The 11,053-nt window shown below is 48.0% G+C and overlaps 1 long non-coding RNA gene across 1 annotated transcript; it reads right to left on the reverse strand.

Annotated features, from left to right (window-relative positions):
- Positions 1-805: 805 nt before the first annotated feature.
- Positions 806-10,953, reverse strand: LOC122918177. The gene is made up of 3 exons (XR_006386568.1): positions 10,708-10,953; positions 9,775-9,861; positions 806-903 (listed from the first exon to the last, which is right to left on the reverse strand). It is a non-coding gene; the product is annotated as an uncharacterized LOC122918177 (long non-coding RNA).
- Between the last annotated feature and the right edge of the window lie 100 nt (positions 10,954-11,053).

Genomic DNA, 11,053 nt, shown 5'->3' on the forward strand with positions numbered 1-11,053 from the left:
TATATAATAATCTATATTATATATATATATATTTATATATATATATATTTATCTCTCTTCTATTGGTTCTGTTTCTTTGGAGAACCCAGACTAATAAAATCAGGGTCCCCTCACTGAGGAGAGCTTGGGCATCAGAATGAGACGATGAATGGGGCACTTTGCAGGTGTGTTAAGCTAAGGGATCAAAATGGGGAGAAACGGTGCAAACCACCCCCCCCACACACACTGCCTGGCTAGTCCTAACTGGCAACTTAGGCAGTGAAAGCAGAGGAGCTTGGCTTTGGTGGGCAGCAAAGCCTGAAGTAGAGATCTGAGACAACGGCTGCTCATGTCTGGGAGGAGGCTGTGGTTTGCCCCCGGGACATGTGCTAGACACAGGGTGATTAATCTCGCGCACCCCGCTCTGAAAATGACTGTCTTCGTGATGCGCACACTCGCTTCGCATCTCTAATCCAGTGTGTCTCTTTGCCTCAGCCCCCAGCCAGCCGAAAACAAGGTTTGTGCTGTCCCCATACTGGATCCTATGCACAAGAAGCCATAGTATAGTAGAGGACACAAGGCTTGCTGAATTCTTTCTATCTTTTTTTTGTTTTTCCAATTTATTTATTTTCAGAAAAACAGTATTCATTATTTTTTCACCACACCCAGTGCTCCATGCAAGCCGTGCCCTCTATAATACCCACCACCTGGTACCCCAACCTCCCACCCCCCTGCCACTTCAAACCCCTCAGATTGTTTTTCAGAGTCCATAGTCTCTCATGGTTCGCTGAATTCTTTCTATCTTTTTAAGCAAAATCTTGGTTCCTTTCCTTTTTTCTTTTCTTTTCTTTTCTTTTCTTCTTCTTCCTTCTTTCCTTTCTAACAAATTGTTCCAAATCTTCACAAGTTTCATTTTTTAAAATTCTGATTACCATAAAGGAGAGAAAAATGTCACAGTAAGAGTAAAATAACTCCAGACCACGCACCCTAATAGCACTAATTGTCACGTTGGCACATTCTCTTTCCAACCCTTCTCTATCATGGTCCCATCTTACACCGCTGTCATCAGGAGATGTTCTGTTTTGTCTTCTTCTGTTTTCTGGAATATACCAGAAACATTTTTCTATGCCACTATATAGATTTCCTAACGGTCACTTCTGAAGGCTTCCCTCTCCCTGTGGATAAACCAGAATGTAGCTAAGCGATCTCCTTGTTAGACACTCTGCTTGCTCCGGAGCTTTTGCTGTGATAAACACGCAGCAGTAAGTGTTCTTCCCTGAGGGTTTGGGATGCCCGTTCCAAACGGAACAGAACCCCTGCCACCTGCTTCCCCTCCTGTGGGCTCTTCTCCTTCACGGCCCTGCGTCATTCCATCACCTCTGATGCTGTCTCCTTCGAAACACCGAACCCTCCCACCCCACCTCAAAAGCAGGAGCCGTGGACTCATAAGCAATACATTTTGGAAGCCATTTGAAAAGTAGCACAGCGACTTTTTTACATGAATGTCCATAATTATTATTATTTTAGACCCTAATGGTCGGACTGTGAAAACCACTGTAAACAGGAAGGACCTTAGTGCATAAGCGGGGGCTGTGCCTGGTTCAAGTCCCAGCTCTGCTTCTCACTTTCTTTTTCCGCTTCAAAATCCTCATCCGTAAAATGGGAATAACGCTTTTTACTCAGTGGGCACATGAAAAAGTTAAATGTGACACCAAATCAGGTGCTTCCAACTACCTGGCACGTATCGAGCGTTCGATGTTTGCTATAATCCTCGCGAGTACAATAAACAATACAAACTCTTCGTTAAGCGGAATTGAATTATACCACGGCTTGTGATTTCTCTTCTCTGATTCCCTGATTCACCACACTTTTATTTTGCATTTGCTATGTGTCACTTAGTCAGCAGGGCCGTGGGGCTACAGAAATTAAAAAGACTCCCCGTTTGCCTGAGGAACGACCACTGACACCCTGAGTCTCCATCCCACACACACACGCGAAAGACGGAAAGTGTGGGCTCACGGGCATAAACGAAATAAAAGCCACACAGATTTGGGGTAAAATGCTATTTTTCTTTTCCTCTCTTTTGAAGCTCAGAATTATACAAAGAACTCTGTACTGTGTGAATAAATCACTTTTGGATTCATTGATTTCCAGAGAACTGGTTGATCATGGTGCCCCTTGAGTGAAAGTCTGGGAGTAGACCCTGGCTGTTCTGTCTCTCAGGGGGGGACACTGCCTTGCCGAGCCCAGAGCACTCCCTGGCACGAGTGGAGCAGGCAGCTGTCCACACACAGCCACTCGGCTGAGGGGCCGTGCCCAGCAGTGGGTGGCCAAGCTGCTGCCCGTAAGGGCCCAGCCCTGGGTAGGGGCAGGATGAGGGGATTCCTCTGGTCCACAATCCCACGATTACAGGCCCAACCTCTTCGTCAGAGACTTATCTCACGTCTTGCTTTTAAAACTATTTTAAATATTTTATAAAATGCACCCACCCAAAGGCTGGAATCATATAACCATCAATTAAAAATCAAACAATCAAGGCAAAACAATCCGCACACACGCAAAGCAACAACTCAACCACGCTACCCATTACCACAAACGAGGCAAGACAAACAAGTAACATCAAGTTGGAAAGTAAAATTCATTTCTCAGCCCACTGAATAAATGCTTTTTGACATTTCAGAATCTGTTTGTGGTCCAGTATCAAGAGAGACCCACGCATACAGGGTCTGGGTACTCTCGGCAGTTCAAGTCTCGAAAGACACCCGAGCAGAGCCTGTCGGGGAACCCCAGCAGGTTCTGTAAACAGGGAAGTTGTTTTTAAAATATAATAAATCAACAGGGACATCTTTTAGGGGGTTTTCTTATATCATAACCTGAATTTGGAAGGTAGGTTAGTAAGAAGGCGCTTGCCCACATCCTATGAAGTTTACTGTTTTTTAAGAAAAAATTCTTTTCTTTTCTTATTTTTAAAGATTTTATTATTTATTTGATAGACAGAGATCACAAGTAGTCAGAGAGGCAGGCAGAGAGAGAGGAGGAAGCAGGCTCCCGCCGAGCAGAGAGCTCAATGCAGGGCTCGACCCCAGGACCCTGAGACCATGACCTGAGCCGAAAGCAGAGGCTTTAACCCACTGAGCCACCCAGGTGCCCCCAGGGAAAAATTATTTTAAATAGAAACAAAAAAATCACTCTTTGCAACCTCAAAGAAAATAATTGATTCAGGCAACGGTCACTAGTGGATGCTAAAGCCAGCTGGACCATTACAAGATGCTCCCCTATTGCCTCAGGGACGAGTTCCCAGTGAGAAGGGAGAAAACACAATGTGACAAATACAAGGGTCAGGAGCAAGTTCAGGGACAATGCAAGGAGGCAAGCAGATAAAACACAGAATGTAGGCCATTTCATGAGACAGCTGACCTGATTTCAACAAGACTTGATTAAAAAAAAAAACAGGTGGGGAAAAAAGAGCCAATTTCAGTGTGTAGACCTTCCTTGGATCTGATAGACACAGACCACCTTTAAAAGACAATGGTGGGGCAGGTGCCTGGGTGGCTCAGTGGGTTGGAGCCTCTGCCTTAGGCTCAGATCATGATCCCAGGGTTCTGGGAAGGAGCCCTGCATTGGCTCTCTGCTCAGCAGGGAGCTGGCTTCCCTTCCCCTCTCTCTGCCTGCCTCTGTGCCTACTTGTGATCTCTGTCTGTCAAATAAATAAATAAAATTGTAAAAAAAAAAAAAAAGACAATGGTAGGACAACTGGGGAACTTTGAATGTCACTATGTATTAGGTAATATTAAAGGGCTATTGTGATAATGATCAAATGATTCTATAAGGAAAGCGTCCAGCTTTTTTTTTTTTTTTCTTTCAGAGATTAGCTCTGAAACATTTTGAAGTGATATGTCGCCATGTCTGGGACTTTCTTTAAAATATTTTGCTAAAAAATTATTTGCTAAATAATCCCAAAAATTTTTTGCTAGAAATTAAACTAAGGAAAGAGAGGAAAATGTTGATAATCACTAAGTCTAGGTGACAGATAAATGAGGGTTCATTATACTAGACTCTCTCATTTATGTTGGAGAGTATTCATAATAAAAAGTTTTAAACTATTAATGTTAACTATTCATTTTAAATTGTAGGAATTGCATATGAATAAAGAATACACTTTCACAGCAAAAAGTCCATACGGAAATGATAAACAAAGCTCAACTCCTCTTCGTCCCCCAGTCCCTAGGTCAGCCCCCGCCCCAGAAGTAAATACCATTAGCATTCGGGTGTGTCAAGATTATTTTTCAATTTCTTAGCTGCACCTGCTGGAATCCCAGCTCTTAGCCGTGGGCAAGGACAGAAAGTAGACATCGCCCACTTGCCAGCATCCAACACATATTTGAAGTTTCTTGGGCAAACTGAGTGGCTTCTCCTCCCTGATTTCAGCTTAGGGGGCTTTTGCCCATCAGGAACACCCAGCTAAATTTTGCTTCAAGATCCTGCCTTTCAGCCACTTTACAGAACTGACTCCACTCACCAGGTCCCCTCTCTCTGCCTACACCTACCCCCCCCCGCCGCTATTGAAACACTTAGAACACTTTAGTGCATGAATTTATGAACAAACAGATGGAAAATGCCCTGACCAGTCACAGAGGGGGAGGTGTGAGGAGGTCACGCACAGCTGGGTTTATGGACAATTTCAATGGATTTTAAGAGCATCGTACATCAAGGTAAACCATTCTCCTTTTTCTTCCTTTCTCATCACTCTGAGTATTGTAGGAGACAGAAGTGTGAGGCACAAATTTGATTCTAGTTAACACATGCCAAGGCCCCAGTCCAGGGCTGGCCACAGGAGGAGGGCGGCCTTTCGAAGCCTCAAGCCTCGAGCTGCTAAAACCACAGGAAGTGAAACTTGGTCACCAGTAAACAGGTTTGGACCACTGAAGTCTTAATTTTCATGCAGGAGATTCTTTCTTTCCTTTTTTTTTTTTTCTTCCTGAGAGTTGGGTGTGAGGAATAATTTATTTTTCTTTTAAGATTAGAAATGTGGGGAAGAAAAGTCTTAGAAAAAAAAAATCACTACCAGGATGTCTGGATTGCTCAGTCAGTTAAGTGTCTGCCTTCAGCTCAAGTCATGATGTCAGAGTCCTAGGATCGAGCCCCGCATGGGGCTCCTTGCTCAGTGGGAAGCCTGCTTCTCCCTCTGCCTGCTGCTCCTCCTGCTTGTGCTCTCTCTCTCTCTGGCACATAAATAAATAAAATATTTTAAAAATAAATAAAAATTTTTTATTTTTATAAATAGAAAAATTATTTTCTATTAATTTTCCCCAGTGCCTGGCTGGCTCAGTCCGTGGGGCATGACTCTTGATCTCGGGGTTATGAGTTGGAGTCCCACTTTGGGTGGAGAGGTTCCTTGATAATTACATAATGCTAAAAACTATCTTATCTACATGATTTCACTATCCTCCCCACAGCCACACCAGTGCGTCCACCATCCCCGATTTACAGAGGAAGAAACTGAGGCTAATTTGTCTGAGTCCAAAACAGATACTTTTTATATCTCTCCTAAATGACGTCCCTGAGCTGCCCAATAACCACCTACCAGACAAAGTGAGGAAAGGTCTCAGTAGGTCAGGTGCTACTTTGGAGGGCACCTCTATCTCCAGGCACTTGAGAAAAGCAAGCAGTTATCAGATTTCTAATAACCCAGCCCTGATCAGAGCAGCAGACACCCCTGCCCTCATCCTCCATCTTTCCCGCCACCTCCCTTGCCAGCCGCTCGAGCTCATGACCTGAGGTGTAGCTCAGACAGGGACTTGGGGGCCCGGGCTCTGCTCCCAGGGACCTGGGACTTCTCTACCACACATAACCCTGACAGGGAAGAAATGCAGTGGGGACCAGGCTGACAAAGTCTTACTCTGTGTGCCATCTGACTTCAAGCAGATATGGGCTTTCTCGGTGGGCACTGGAGTGGGGGCGGGTAAGGAGAGCTGGGAGCAGAGGCACCCTCAGGACCCACATGTCCTGTCTGTCAGGATGCTGGTCTCTGCCATATCTGAAAGCCCCACAATAATCACTGCTTTCTCTGCTCTATGGTATTTAGCTTTTTGTCTTTGTAGTTGTATTGTTTTTAACATAATTCACTATCGTTTCTTAAAGTTTCAAAATCTCGGGGCGCCTGGGTGGCTCAGTGGGTTAAGCATCTGCCTTCGCTCAGGCCGAGATCCTAGGGGTCCTGGATGAAGCCCCGTGTGGGGCTCCCCGCTCGGCAGGGCGTCTGCTTCTTCCTCTCCCTCTGCACCTACCCACCCAACCACCGCCTTGCTTGCCCTCTTGCTCTCTTGCTCACATAAATAAACACATGAATAAATAATCTCTTAAACATTTTTTTTAAGGTTTCAAATTCTCTGGGTCTCTAGACACAGAAGAGAGGATAGCCGGAGACCAGGGCCTGAGGGCATGCTGGGCACTGATCCCAGAGCAAGGGAAGGTAGGCTCGGGGCTCGGGGCTTGCAGTGAGGGAGGGGCCCGTTCACCCCCCAGGAGAGGAAGGATCCGCGTCCTCCATCAGCTGGGCTATCGGAAGCAAGGAATTCTCAGGCTAGATTAGAGCCTAGGACAACTCCACTCCACCCTCGTCACTTTCACTCTCAGGGTTTTTTTTTTTCCTCCAAGGCACAGGGAAGAAAGACCAGAGCATCATTGGTCCAGATCCAAGAGCGATCAACTCTCGCCCCCTGGTGGCCCCACCAGGGAGCGCACGCTATAACTGAGGCCCGCGCAGTACTTAAGAGGGGAGGATGGCGTCTCAGGGGCCAGGGCTCTGGGCAGGAGGCGCTCAGACACAGGGCTGTGGCCCCTAGAATCCTATGGGAGCCCTGGTGGCTCGGATGGAGGAGGTGGAGAGGAAGGGGTAGAAAGAACGAGAGAAAGGGGAAGGAACATGCAAAGGAAGAGAGAGAAGGTGGGAAGGGTAAGCACCGTGGAGAGGATCCGGTGGCTTCCAGAAAGCAGCTGAGAATTGCCAGCCTGCTGGATGCTGCTGTGTCTTGGTGAAGTGGGCTCCTTTTCCATCTCATGCAACTCAAGAGTCGGAGCCCCACGGATGGCTCTGTCCTGCATTCCAAGCAGCTCTCTAAACGCAATGTCTTCGCCCAAGTTGCCCTTCCCTTGGGGCAGTTGAGTGAAACCCCCAGCCTTAGCCCCCAAAGGGGGTCGTATGCATTTCCCATAGCTACTTACCTCCTGCCACCAGCCTGTGCCCCGTCGAGAGGGTTCTGTGCCACAGAGGCAGATGCCAACGGGCAGTGCCCCTCCTGCACCTGCCCCCAGCTGCAAGCTGCAGGATGCGGTCAGGAGAGGAAACAGGGCCTCGGGCTCCGAGTCATTCTGGGGTTTCCAAAAGGCTTCTTGCAGAGGGCATCGACAGGGCACTGTCTGCACCACTGAGAATCGACTCATTCTTTTCACACAGCCCACGGAGGGAGGGGGAGAGGAGGGTGGGCAAGGTGAGTGAGCCTCATCCTCTGCTAGGCCCAAGGGCCTGAGGACACCTGAGTCGGCAGGACCAGGGCAGCTCCCATGGGCAGGGAGAGTTCTGGGGCACCCCCTCCTCACAGTATGTGGGGAAGGGCTGTTCCCAGCACAGACGGGCAGCTGCTCAGCCACCATGAGGCTTTCAGAAGCTAAGCTACGGAGTTTCCAGCTTGTGCCCCCTTCTACTCTCTGGCAGGAACTCATAAAGCTTTTCTCAAGACCCCTCCACCACTTCCCAGGACTAACCAACCGATGGAAAAGAATTGTGGCCCCCTTCAGCCAAAGTGAGAAGGACAGAAACCTGTTGGGTGCTTGATGGACTCTCCCAATGAGCACCCCACCCTCCTTCCGTAGTCTGGGCTAGTCAGTTCCCTTTAAGGGCTCTGGTTTCTGCTTCCAGAACACCTGCTTCCCCAGCCCTGGATTCTTCAGACCCTGCTCAAACCAGTCCCAGGCTCTGTGCTCAGAGCTGTGCGGCAGCAAATCAAGCTATGGCCCAAGGACTGCAGATACATTTTGCTTGACTGCTTTTAAATTTTTAATAAAAGAATCAAATGTGTACAAATTAGGAGATCTCACATTTCACACAAAATCTGGGTTTCCAGATTTTGTTTTAAAAATAGAAGCCCTTTTCTTGTGACATTTGCAGTGATGGCTGCCCTGAGACAGAGCCTCAGTGTTGGAATTTGCCATAGTCTCCACCATGCCCTTCTGTGCCTCCCTCCCCCGACATATGCCAAGGTCAGGTCCATAAATCAATTTGATTCTGTTCTGGGCCTCTGGGGTGGCAAAAACTGGTATTTTCTCAAGCAGGATCCTGAAGGCTTAGGGGAGCACCAGAGAACAGGGTAAGGGCTGGCAGCTGGCTGCTCTAGCCCCCTGGGGTCTCTTGTAGCCTGAGCTCCTGCTTCCTGGGTATGTGCAGTGCACAGTTATGTTGAGGCCAGAAACTTGGGCCTGAGCATCCCACCTCCCAGACCTGCTGAGGCCCCGCTACCACTTCTGGGCACTGCATGAATTAGTGTTCAGGGTCCTGGCTGCCCAGGACACACACTATTTTCCTTCACATTCCCAGGTCATCACACCTCTTTTTCCTGGCCTCCAAAAGCCACATCTCTGCCCTTGAACCTCTCAGGACCCCTGGCATTGTCTCAGGAGCCTTGGGGCTAAGGTCTTCAGGAGGGTTCTGCTTTCCTCCCAGAGAAAAGGCAGCAGTGAATGGAAAGGGAGAAGGAATGCAAATCAATGCTTCAACAAACTGTGCCATTCCATGAGTAATATAATAATATAATAATGCTTACCTTCCAAGGCACATTACCCTCTATCCTTAAACACTCCCAGAATTCCATGCCCCCCAATGTCTTTTTCTCATCTTACACACCCTACCTGGGTGATTTCACCCACTCCCAGATCTCAAGCTCTCTAGTGTCTCCTAAGCCCCTCTCTCCAACCTTCCTTGTGGTTTAGAGCTCTGCCTCCTGCCAACACTACTGGGCTGCTGACTGGACATTACCTTCAATGTCCTCAGGTGAAAATGTCTTACTCTGAACCCTCAAGCTAGAAATCTGGGAAACCCTTGACTCTTCCCTCTTCCTACCTGCCATGTCTTTATTCAGTCAGTTGTGAAGTCAAGCAAGATCTACCATTTTGTATGGCTGTTTCTAAACTCTCCCCAGTCCGTTTGCTCATTGATCTAACAATGAGTCTGCCTAAGTTCTGGATTGACAGTTTTCAATATCGTGATGGATAATTTTATGTGTCACCTTGGCTAGGCCTGTGGTTTCCAGATATTTGGTCAAATATTACCCAGGATGTTTCTGTGAAGGTATTCTATTTATTTATTTATTTATTTATTTGTTACTTTTAAGTAGTCTCTCCACCCAACATGGAGCTCAAACTCACAAGCCAAAAGTTGCACCTGGCACCCCTCTGTGAAGGCTTTTTGTTTGTTTTTTTTTTTTTTAAAGGATTTTATTTATTTATTTGACAGAGAGAGAGATCACAAGTAGGCAGAGAGGCAGGCAGAGAGAGAAGGGAAGCAGGCTCCCTGCTGAGCAGAGAGCACGATGGGGGACTCGATCCCAGCACCCTGGAATCACGGTCTGAGCCTAAGGCAGAGGCTTTAACCCACTGAGTCACCCAGGTGCCCTGTGAAGGTATTTTTAAAAGGGGTTAACATTTAAGGGAACAGTGGACTCTGAGTAAAACAGATTATTCTCCATAATATGGGCGGACCTCATCCAATCAGATGAAGGCTTTAATAGGAAAAAGACTGACCTTCTCTGATGAAGAAGGAATTCTGTAAGCAGAGTGCCTTTGGACTTGAACTGCAGTCTTCTCTGGTCTTCAGCATGTCAGGCCACCCTGCAGATTTTGGACTTGTCAGCAATTCCAATAGCATTCCTTAAAATAAATCTCTTTTTCTCTTCATCTCTCTCTTTCTAATATATATGTATATACACACATATATTTATATCTATTGATTATGTTTTTCTGGAGAACCTTGACTAGTACAATAGCCTCTCTTCAACTTCAGCATAAAAATCTTAAACCTTAGCTAGCCCACACAGCTCTTCAGTCAACTTAGTTCAGACAGCGCTTTTGTATGAATGAGAGAAAGTCGCCCTCTCTAGGGAGAACCAGGGCACAAAGTTTGGTGGGTGGAACACCAATGAGCCCTCCTTATTAGTATGGTGCACAACCTGGACAACCGCACAGAGCTACCCTTCTTCCTAATGAGCCTCTGCCTGCCACTTTAGGCTTGTCTTTCTTTGTTTTCATTTTTTTCCTTCCGCCTCATCCTACACCCTAAGTTCCCTGTAGCTCCTAGAACCTACTGTGCTTCTTTGCCATTATGCTTTTGTATATCCCGTCATTGCCTCAAAATCCTCCTTACACTTCCCAAATTCCCCTGGAGCTGCCTTCTCTTCCTTTTGAGACCCTCCTTCTGGCCCAGCCTCTTCCCCTCTCCTCTCTGTCTCTGTCTCTCTCGACCCCGGGTTCTAGCCCTTACTTCATTCATACTATTGCTACTTGATTACTTGCCTCTCTCTACTGGGGAATCATCCAGGGAAGAATTTGAATTGTGATCCACCGTGCTGAGCACTAGTAGGTGCTCAGTAAGATTCTTGGACAGACGAAAGCAGGGAAGAGTGAATGAAGGATGGCTGGAGGGGCAAGAGGCTAGCGGGAACAGTAGGAGGCGCTCACCAGGAGGGGGTTCCTCTCCTGGCTCGGCCGGAGCGCGGCCAGCCGGCGCCCAGGAGGGCTGGGCTGGGGCCGGAGGAGGAGGAGGCAATTCCCGCGGCGCCAGCGCGCGGTGGCTCCGCAGCCAGCGCGGTGCACCGCGAGGAAGAAGGGGACCGGCGAGGAGGGGGAGGGGGCCTGCGAGGGAGGGGCGCGGCGCCCTCTTGCCGGCTTCTCTCATTCTTTCACCCCGGGGTCCCGGGGAATGGAAACGGGCCCCGGCCAGGCCGGAGCGCGCGGATGAAAGGCGGCCCTCGGCCCGAGAGCCGAGCCTCCTCCCGCCCGGGCGGCGGAAACTGGCAGCGCGGGG

The sequence above is a fragment of the Neovison vison genome, chromosome 10 (assembly GCF_020171115.1).
Source record: "Neovison vison isolate M4711 chromosome 10, ASM_NN_V1, whole genome shotgun sequence".
Taxonomy (NCBI): domain Eukaryota; kingdom Metazoa; phylum Chordata; class Mammalia; order Carnivora; family Mustelidae; genus Neogale; species Neogale vison.